General features: G+C 39.5%; 1 long non-coding RNA gene across 1 annotated transcript; it reads right to left on the bottom strand.

Annotated features, from left to right (window-relative positions):
- Nucleotides 1–7849: 7849 nt before the first annotated feature.
- On the bottom strand, nucleotides 7850–9393 carry LOC146425042 (uncharacterized). Its single transcript, XR_014846718.1, has 3 exons — nucleotides 9045–9393; nucleotides 8271–8932; nucleotides 7850–8025 (listed from the first exon to the last, which is right to left on the bottom strand). It is a non-coding gene; the product is annotated as an uncharacterized LOC146425042 (long non-coding RNA).
- Nucleotides 9394–11580: the final 2187 nt, after the last annotated feature.

Genomic DNA, 11580 nt, shown 5'->3' with positions numbered 1-11580 from the left:
AAAGGGGACACAGGCTATGACTCAAAATACGTGGCGCAGACGTGCACTTTTGAATTGTAACTTCAAGGTGTAATTTTGGGCTCTTTCTGTTTTATACTCATGCTCAGTTCTTTCAATTTTATTTCTCTGCTGCCCAACACCACACCTCAAATTAGTGCTGCAACATCACCATTTGCTTACAAAATAATCACGGTTCCTGCCTTTTCTCATAAACCCAGATGCAGCTCAGAGTTCAATGAAAGTGTCATCAGATAAACTAAAATCAAAATTGCCCTGCATGGATCTTAAAAGCAGTTATTGAAGTCCGTTCATCTCATGGAAGTATTTTCTCTGAAGGTTATTTAGCAGTCATTTTCAAATATAGGAACTCCCAACATTTCTCATGCCTTTGATTGCACTGGTTTATCCCCTGTCAAGAACAAAATATTAAGAAAAAAATACCACTAAAGCATCATATGGTTTGATTTTTAACTCTGCTAGCATCTCTGTGTTTGCTTATGCATAAATAACAGAGATACGCTCTGTAGTTTCATGTGGGGAACCCCACTGGCACCTTATGTTTCTCAAGCTGTAGGAAAACATTGTGACCTTCTTATCCTCAACCATACCACCGAGGGAGCTTCAGCTGAGACCTTTATTGGTCTTAAAGAATCCTTCACTGTACAAAGCAAGGCAGATACCAGTGTCGGTCCAGATCAAATAATTCTCTTGAAAATAAACAGATTTAAATGTCAGAATAAAGTCACTTCAAGTTCTTGGTGATATTCAGAAATTTCAAGAAGACTGTATGAAAACCACACTATTCTCTGATATGCCCCAGTACTTGTACTCTTGTACAGTCCAGACTGGAGACTCCAAGAAAAGACAAGAAATAGAAACAGCTTTTAATGTGGCTGCAGAAATCAGATGGTTACTAGGTTGTTGGTAAGTCAACTGCTTAGAAACTTGTGTGCGAAGGAGCAAAGCTCAGTTAACAACTAGGACATTACCTGATAGGCATCCTTTCCTCTCTGTGGCTCAAGAAAAGGACAGTGCATGCAGTCTTTTTGGAGGAGAAAAGCACAAATGCTGCCTCTTTTACTTGAGCTCCAGGAATTAGTATTATGAAGATATCCAGAAAACCACTGCTAATCATGGTCCACTCTGGGACCAATATGATATCAAATCAAACTAGACTGATGAGAGAAAAAAAACTTGGCTCCATGTTTTCTGCCCCCAAGAGTAAGGCAGGAACAGGATTGAAATAATGAAGACACATCATTAGTCATGTTAATAGAGTGAAATGGGTTTTCTTTTCCCAGAGCCTTAAACACAAGCGTTTTTTTAAAGACAGGGTGACCAGTATTTCCTGTATTGCACCAGTAATTATTAGGAATCAAGGGAAGTGACGCATTAAGGAAGGCAGTGGTTTAAAAATAGATGGGAGTATGTAAATAAGACAAAGGTAACATAGACATTAACTCAGCAAATCATAAACAAATTGACCTACAATGACAGAATTGCAAAGGAATAACATTCCAATTGGTAGAAGTTGCAGCAAGAAGCAAATTGGAAATTTCTTATTTTAAAGAAGATGATATAATTGACATTACAGACAACTAGTGACAACTAGTGGGAGGAATTGCATGTCTAGAATGTTAAAAGCATTGCTTTTAACCTGATTAAGAGGAATAAAAGTGGTATAACACAGGTAGAACAATTACAGCATGTGTCACAGGAGCCATTGCTCACCTTGGAGACTTTAAACTACAGTCCAGAGTGCACACACACACACACACACACACACACACACACACAAAAAAAGGACTAAACATTGGTTATATCACCTGTGATTTGGTTTGTTTTTCCTTTTTTAGCACTTTTTTTTTCCATATTTGACACATACGAGTAGATTGAACAACATAAATCAATGAGAAGAGTATGTACGTAGACAGTAAGACTGTTGTCTTAGGTTGCTCTTCTGAAATTTGCACCTTAGACTTGAATGCTACCTGATGCTGCTGGATTCTACCAGTTCTGTTCCTATCCCATCTTTTCATCCCTTCAGACTGCTAACTGGTATTTCTCTGTGTTTCTTTTGTTTGGATTTTTTTTGTTTGTTTTTTGGGGACAGTTTGGGGTTTTTTTTGAGGGGGAGGTGGTGGTATTTAAGTTTTCTGTAAATGTTCACACACTTTATTTTGTGTTAAAAGATAATTGAAATAAAGTTGATTTTCTTCTCCCCAAAGTTTCATTGTGTACATTCCCACTTGAAATTCTTTCAAGGTCTAACAGTTTTAACTGTTCCAGTTGTTTCTGAATCCTGTAATGTAAGATTCATGGACTAGTGACAGTGACAGTGATAAAAAGGAGACAGCTTTTCTATTACATATGAGGATAGCTTTAGACAGCTTCGTTTGAAAGGAAAGACCAGACAAAAGAGAAGGAACAAAAATGGATATTGTCATTCTTTGAGAAAAGTTTTATATGGTCAAAAAGCTACAATCCAGGCAGAGAATTTTTTTTGCTCAAACAGTCCTGTTAAATAAATACAGACCAGAGAGAAGCTAGATATACCAAAAAGAAACAAGGAGGGATGGGTGAAATTATTATGTTGTCTAGCTCAGAATATGGGAAGGTGTAATAAAAGAAGTTAATATGGTACATAAAGATCTGTGGCAGGCTGGGCAAAGAACAAAATAACTTCCATTTAAATGTTTAAAAAAAAAAAAAAGAAAACCAAATGGGCACCTGTTTAGTGAACGCCTCTTTCCACCTAATTAGGAACAACCTTTATATAATAATTTACTACTTTGTATCTGGAAAAAGGCAAGATTAAGTACTTGAAATATTTTCTGACAAAGATGAAATGATTCCCAAGCCAGCAGAAGAAGAAGCACCATAAGCTTATAGTGGACAAACACTTGAGAAAACAAGGCCAGGTGACTTTTTCCCAAGTCATGAAGTAAATTTTCTGTGGAATGTTCTAGACAGTTGACTTTACATAGAAAATAGATTTTAGCAGAGGCCAGAGAAAATGTCTGATGCCTGGAAGAGCTGCAACATTGTCCACACTTCAGCAGGAGCAAACAGAATGACAGATGGTGGCTTAATTTGATAGCAATCTCAGGCAAAATAATGGAAAATCAAATAATCAATTGTAGGAGATTCAGCTGACAGAAAATGAGCCATCTTGCATCTACCACGGCAACACATCTGCCACTGCTGTTCTTTTAATCTGCCCAAATGCTTAGTGAAGGTTTTTTGCTTTGTGGACAAGAAGAAGATACAGCTAATCTCAAAGGTTAAGGTCCTTGTGGCACTATCCCCAGCTCTCTGTATTCTCCATACTCCTTTCTCTCCTTCTATTTTTCAGAGTCAATGCTCTTTAATTGTAGCTGCAGAAACAGCTTATCCACTGAACTTGGAAAACAAGTTTTGCAAGACAGCAGATATAATTATTGAGTGGCAGAAGGTAAAGGTAACTTGAAATCTTGAGTGGTGGTAGTACAATGTATTTTATTTGGCTCTTCTTTGCAAAATCACAATTGAAAAATGAGTGCTCTAAAATATCTTCAGAGTGCTGGTGAACATGTTGGAATGTTTTCCATGAGATAATAGGGAAAAATGTTACCTGAAATCTGAAAAACCATCATCGGCTATAGTTGCTAGACCTCCAGCGCACAGCAGCTTGCTTGTAACCTAAGCAATGAGCTAAAACAATAAACAGACTCAATTATGGAGTATGTTTGCATGGTAGCAACAGAAGACTGTAAACAAGATACAGTGCATTGAGAAATCAGCACAGAGCAGAAATCCACAGCAGCATCCTCACTGAGGTAATCCCCAAGCTGTGAAAATTCAATCATACAACAAACACTTCTTTGACCTAACTACAAATGCAAATACAGATTTCACCAGCCTTACAGTATGAGCTCTGTGGCACCCAGGGATCCAGTTGACTTTTAAAGGCTAATCACTCTGATAAATATAAAGAAGGTAGAACATGTTGAATAGTTAGTCAGAGGGGTATGTGTGTGTGTTTATACATATATAATTGTATATGTAAAAAGAAAGACTGTTTGCAGTGCTTGATAAATCATCTTGAGTTTCTTAGCTTTTTAGAGAGGACTGTTTCTTAAGGAAGTTTTGAGATACTGAAAAGTATGACATGAGTGTGGCACAGCATGAATCAGACAGTGAGTGGAAAATGGGCTAGCAAGGTTTTGAAACTATAAATTGGTTTAAAAAATAGGGTGAATAAATAGAAGATAATCTTACATGGATAAGACTGGAAGACACTGCATGGCTTTAAGCAAATAGTCATGGCACAGAGGTGTCCCTGGTCTCTTTTCTAGAGCATTTTGTACCCCGTCTTGCAGAGACAGCAGGAGCTACCCAGTGCAGCTGTCAGGCTCCCCTTGGTGGTCACCCTCCCTACTCAACCTCTTCTTCAGGTTTTGTTACTCCATAAAACACCAAAAAGGTGCTCCCACTAATTTCAGAGATTTATAATTTAAAATAGACTACAGTTGATCTGATGGTATTAGGAGAGAGACACTGTGGTCATTGCTTATACGAACCTGTTACAGCTCCATTGGCCAGGCAGAATCAGTAAAGGAGTCAGCATTCCCATTTCAGGATGCTGACAACAGTTAGTTTTGGTACCTTATAAAACACCCATTTAATAATTAAAAAGATTGGGCTTCTACTAATTATGGACTGAGGCAATTTTGGCTGGACAGGACATAAATTCATCAGACTTTCACAGAGTAATATTTAGGATCTGTTTTCTAACTTGGGAGGTTATCAGTTAATCTGGGCCAAGTACTGCTGAGGAGAAAAAAAACACCAACAAGACAAAACAAACAACCAAAAGCAACCACCAGCCTATCTAAACAAAAACAAAACACACAAAACCAAAACAAAAAACAATATTTGTTAATATTCTGTTCAATTAATTTACTTTATGGTCTGACATGGAAAGCACTAATGTTAAGGTGCTTGGTTGCAAAACCCTTGGCCTGGCAACTTAGACTTAAATGGCATGCAACATAAGCATTAAATTAAAACAACTCAAGATAATTACTTTTCAGGACTAGCTACTCTTCAAAGCAATTATTTCAAATATACATTTCATAATGCATGGGAATTTAATAGTAAATACTATATCAAATACATCTCCATTTCTGGATGACAGAAAGTGAAAATATGTTGTTCAGAATACATGTAATTTTCTCCAAGTCCCACATGCAAATCTCTCACTTTGAAATATCTGTTTCCTCCTTCACCTCTACTTTTTTATACTCAAGCCAAAACACTGGGCCCAATGTGAGTTTCTTCTTAAAAATTTGCTTCAGGTTCAAATAACTGATGATTGTCACCATCCTTTTTAAGTTTTGGAAACAACAGAAACATTACAATAGAGATATTAAGTTCCCAGAATACATCTTCTTAAATGGGAATCAGATTCATCCAGAATGAATAAACCCATGATAGATGCAGTGCACATTGTGCTCAGAGAAAGCAGTTCTCTTCCACTTTGAAAGGGGCCTTATTAACTAATTACATAGTAATAATCAGAACATGCTGATCCTAGGGAGTACTGACCAGAAGGGTGTGATTTTGTCTGTGCACACCTTGACCCAGCAAGCCCCTAGTCATTCATTGTCAGTGAATTGTATTATTCTTATTGGCAAATTAAACTGCATAGGAGAGCAGAGCCTGCAGGTGTATGGACAGCTTAATTTTATTGGCTACTGTGGAAATAGCTATGTGTAGAGCAAAGGGAATGAATGTTGTGTATGTCAAGTGTCATGTATGTCAAATTAATTGAGAATAATCTCTGAACATTCTAGTTGCTTGATAATCACAACAGATTTTCCAGTAGTAACATAACTGATTTCATTTCACACCATTGTGTTTATTACTGGCACCAACATTTCGCCATTGCCATAATTTGTCTTTTTTTTAAATAACAGTGGTCTATATGAAACTTGAAAACTTTGGTGCCTACTGATTTCAAAATGGTAATTACAGTAATTCACAAAATTACAAAAACTTTGAAGGAAAGAGGAAAAAAAGGGAATTAGTTCAACTTTTCCTGCTGCCAGCAGGACTTGCTTTCACACAGAGGAGGGTCTCCCATCAACTAACATCAATTAGAACAATGATCCCTAAGTTCCTGAAGAGCTATGGAATGGCAAGTTCTTGCAGTCAACAGCCTCTTTACTGAGGAAGATAACCATCAGGAAAGGGCACGGTCTCTTTTCTGCTGAATATGTTCTTCATTCAACATCATTTTCCACAACATAAAATATAATAGACTGCATTGTTAAATCTCAGCTAGACTAAGTAATTTCTTACAACATGGTTTTCCAAGACAAAATAAAAGGAGCTGAACATATCACCAGACTTGAAATACATTGCCAGTGCTAGTACATTTAAAACTAGAGGCAATGGCTTGTTTTGTGACAAGTAGGTTTAGCATGTGGTTTCTTCAGTTCTGCATTTTTTAGCTGCAGTTCTTACTGGAACTTTAACCAAGGCATGGAATGCTACTGGCAGCAGTGGCTTGGTCACATTTGTAAGCACAGTGTGGCACCGTTGTGGTAACCTTTCAGACAAACACAAGTGAAACATGTGCTCTGGACTTGTGCCATTTTTAGAAACAATGGTCTTATCAGTTACAAAAGAAACAATATCAAATCATCCAACCTGCCTTCTAGGGAAAGGCAAGCTGAGTGAGAAAAATGGGAAAGCTGCTAGTCTCTAATCCACTGTAGAAATATGAGAAACAATTTTATGGTGACCTTCACCCAAGGTGCTCCAAAGGGGTTAATTAAATACATCTTAAATTCTTTTTTTGTCCAGCATTTGTAATTTTAGAAAACAATCTTTGATATTCATGCATTAAGTCTGATTTTATCTGAGTAAACTATAGATTCAAAAGCTAGTAGTATCTTTCCCATCATTATGTTATCCCAGTCCCTAACAATCATTCATTGACATAATTTATTTTCATGTGAATAAAAGACAAAAGCAGTATTTCAAGCCATCATTTTACAAACGAGATACCACCATCCAGAAAGATTTTAAAAATGGACATGAGAAGCCTAGCGGCAAAGCCTGGGGACAACAACTGGATGACAAGATCTGTTTCCTGCTTGCCTGGCCTGTTTCCTTGCCTTACTGCAGAGTATGAACATACACACAGAAGGAGGTTTGGTGTCTTGTTTTCTTGGTTTTTGTTTGGCGTTTTTGTTTTTTTCAGCATGTGTTAGAATCACAGAATGATTTAGGTTGGAAGGGAACTTAGAGATTATGTAGTTCCAACCCCTCTGCCGTGGTACTGGTTTTAATACCAATCCCTGGTCTTAAAGAGGAATGTGGTATAACCTCACAGTAAGGCTCATGCTTAGCCCACTCTTTCCTCTCATACAGGGATGCTCAACTGAAGATTTCCTATGCATCTCAAGAATCCATCCTAGAACTTCCTAGAACTATTACCTTCCCTGGAGCATGGAATTTACTGAATGATGGAGAAATCCCCCAGGCAGAAAGCTTATGATTATTCTGCCAGTGACTTTGTCAATTAAGATGAGGATTTTTGAACTCTGAAATTTAATTGCTCACATTGGCTGTCATTGTTTTTGAGTTATGTTAGCTGCATGCTGTACAGTCATAGGCTTCTCAGAGCATTCATATTAAGACAGAGGACAAGGAGTTGTGAGAACCTGTACTAGACATGATAGGAATAAAGATCAATAGAGATCCTTATTTCTTTGCTGGCAAAACAAAGTAAGAAGAAAATTTCCAGACTACCTGGAAACTTCCTGACCAAAACATCAACACAATATTATACTTGCTTTGTTAGCCTGCTTTGAAGTGCTCAAAATAATGGTGAGAGTAAAAGATGAATTTTGATCCTGAAGTGTTTCCTAATACTGGTAGAAAACTATTAATGCTCATGCATGTCTTGTCTGGGTGAAACCTCTATCAACTGTTCTCTGCCCATAGCTTTAGAATTTCCAGGCTCCAGGGTTTCTGCAAAAAGAAAAGGAAGAAAAACTATTTGTAATCTCTACAGAATTATGGCATAAATGTCTTGCTTCACAAGCTCCCTGAGGATGCACAGTGGGAGGGAGGGAACAAAGTGGGGAAAATAGAGCCTGGGTAACTCACTAATATACAGACCTACATAGCCAGAAGTGTCTGCCTAACCACAATCCAAAAAGTTTTATCTCTGTGCATGGAGATCTTCAAGTCCTTACATAAGGCCTGTAACACACCTTGATATTACAGGTTTGCAGACGGCAGATCAGGCACAGCTTTCCACTGAGGTGAAGGTACTCTTGATCTCCCATGCCATAGACAGAGATTCAGCACCCCATGAGCAGCCTTCTGCATTTCCACTGGGAGAGGGCAGATCTAAGTTTCGGTAAGGCCATTTCTTGCGTTTTGTTACCTCTAAGCAAAAATCACTACAATTTTGCCTTAGAAACAAGACGAGAACCCTGAAAGCATAACTGTCAGACAGGACTAATCACCTGTGTGCCACACAGAGCTGTTAGAGTAGTTAGAATTTGCTTGATACAGTTGTGCCTGAGAGCGAGATTATTTATATACCTGTTGCAATGGCAACACACAAAGACATCAAGAGTTTTCAGCTGTGCTTACTTTGAATCAGAATGAGTTTTCTTCAGGGATGCTGATCTCCAATGCTTCTTGCATCCTACTTTTACTATGCTTATCACAAAACAGTGAAGAATTTTGAGGCCATTGAAGTGTAGTGGATTAACCTGGGCAGATGCCACACCCCCACCAAAGCTGCTCATTCACTCCCCTCCACAGCTGGACAGAGAGGAGAAAATTTAACAACGGGTTCATGGGTTGAGATAAGGACTGGGAGAGATCACTCACCAAACGCTGTCACTGGCAGAACAGGCTCAACCTAGGGAATATGAAATGAACTTTTTACTAACAAAATCAGAGCAGGATAATGAGAAGTAAAATAAGTCCTTAAAAACACCTTCCCCCCACTCCTCCCTCCTTCCCTGCTCTACCTCCTACTCCAGCAGTGCAAGGATACAGGGAATGGGGGTTGTGGTCAGTTCATCACCCATGGCTTCTCCTGCTGCTCAGGGAGAGTTGTTCCCCTGCTGCATGGTGGGGTTTCTCCCACAGGAGACAGTTCTCCATGAACTTCTCCAATGTGAGTCCATCCCACAGGCAGCAGTGTCCCTCAAACTGCTGCAGCCTGGGTCACTCTTCCAGGGATGCAGTCCTTCAAGGACAGGCTGCTCTAGCCCAGGAGCAGGGGCTGTCTCTCCACGGGTCTCCCACAGGCTCACAGCCCCCTCCCAGGCATCCATCTGGCCCAGTATGAAGCTCCTCCAGAGGCTGCAGGTGGATCTCTGCATCTCCATGGATCTCCCTGGGCTGCAGGGGCACAGCTGCCTCACCATGGGCTGCACCAGGGGCTGCAGAGGTATCCCAGCTGCAGTGCCTGGAGCAGCTCCTCCCTCTCCTCCTTCACTGACCTTAGCGTCCACAGGGCTGTTCCTCTCATGTGTTTTCATCCCGCTCTTGTCTGACTGAAATTATATCTGCACCACCACTTTTTGTTTTGACTTCTTCTTAATTATGTTGTCACAGAAGCATTACCACTATTTCCAATTGGCCCAGCCTTGGCCAGCAGCAGGTCTGTCTTTGGAGCCACCAGGGATTGGCACTGCCAGACATGGTGGAAACTTCTAGCAGCTGCCACTTCTGTGGCCGCCCTGCTACCAAAACCAGGCCATGCAAAACCAATATACATGAACAAATGCAGCTGGGTTTGAACTGACGTGGCCAGAATCTGTAGTGTTTCATCAATGTATCAACATGCTAATCTCTCTGGTAGTGAATTTTCTTCTGTGTTGCTTGAAAATTCTCAGATGATGTTTTTCCTGCAAAGTACTGTCTCAAGACTTTCAAATTAAAGGTCAATTATCTGATTTGTCCTTTACAAGGTGATAGATCTGCTTCTGAGGTTTAATCTTCAGCCAAAAATAAGGGGCAAACTTCTGCTCATGGCTAGATTGTCTTAGCATAACATATTAGTTATATAATTTTAAAACTGCTATGTATTTTTAGGTTGGATAAAACAATGTAGGATTTTGTAGAACTATGTAGCACTCAGGAGGTAAATAAAGGCTCCCTTTGCCACCTGCTGAAATACAACCACTGGTAAAACAAGCCAACTCTGTCACAGAGAAGAGTAACAAGAATGGATGGCAGACATCTCCACCTTAGAGAGATGAGGACATCAAATCTGGCAGGTGAGGATGCTGACAGCTGCAACAAAGCACTATGAGACACTGATGTTCAGCTGTCACTTGCTCTCTCTAAATCAAGACCGGGTATTTTTCCGGAAGATAAATCATACATAGATCAATGAGTCAGGGTGAAGCTTTATAGCACGTGGCATAAGGGTCAGACGAAGTAACTGAAGGTGTCTTCCAGCATTTATATGGATTAGTCAGCTGACCAGAGCAGTGAATGACAGGTCGGGCATTCAGTGAGAACCTCAGGCAAGCACCGAGGTAGGGAGGGCATATGAACTCCTGACCTTCCACTGTGCAAATCACTGTTCCTTAAATAAATAAAGCTGGAACATATTATGTAGGAAGGTACATGGGATCCTAATTTTGCCCCTGTGTAGTGGGGCTTTTTTCCTTAGAAAATTCTCTGTTTCTTTCCATGGTTTTTGTTTGTTTATTTGTTTTATTATGAGACAAAGGATAGGAGCATTACACGACTTTCTTTTGTAGCTCATGATTTTATGTCCTACATCTGAAAATGAAATGTAGCATGAAATTTACTTTTTGTAGTAATGTGAAATTGGATCAAGTAAAAGCAATTTCTGTACTCGTAGCAGAGAGAGCCCCTTAAAAAAGGCTGAAAAGGCCTCCATTCAGTTTTTAAAAAATAACCATCAGATTTGTACCATGTCTCATGGTGATTTTATTACCATCTGATATATGACTGATATTGAATTAGAGATGGATCACCATATCAAGCTACAAAATTATGAGATTTTCCTCTTGCTCTAATGTATTGTTCAAATTTTTTCTCTCTCTGACTCAATAAAAAGCATCAGGCTCTACGCAGCTGCAGCTAAAAGAACTTCCACTGTAAAACATTGGCTCTGTTTGCAGCAACTAGGACAATGGTTTTTATTTTAATAACAGCGTCCAGTGATTCATGTTAACAAAAAAATCCTGAAGAAGTATAGGCCTTCAATGCTTGGATTTTTTTTTTAATTAATGATTCTCCAATTTGATAATGATACTACAGTTCAGAAATCTCTGGAAAAAGTGTCATATTATGACAATTACTGTTATTCACCCTCAGGCTAGCAGAGCAGATCAGCTGCCTGAGAAGTTGCAGCAAAGTAGGGAGGAAGCATCATAGCCTCTTACCCGGTGGCTTCACCGTGCACTTGGTCCTGCTGTGCAAGCTGGGTGACAAACGCAGGAGCTGTCACAGCACTGCCCAGCTCTCCCCACACATCTGCCTGGCAGCACCACGCAGCAGCATATGCTCTGCCACAGCCCA

This window comes from Lichenostomus cassidix, chromosome Z, assembly GCF_008360975.1.
Source record: "Lichenostomus cassidix isolate B80296 chromosome Z, HeHo_3.0, whole genome shotgun sequence".
In the NCBI taxonomy this organism is placed as follows: Eukaryota; Metazoa; Chordata; class Aves; order Passeriformes; family Meliphagidae; genus Lichenostomus; species Lichenostomus cassidix.
Note: the sequence above shows the minus strand (reverse complement) of the source record. Positions and strands in the feature narration are given on the sequence as shown.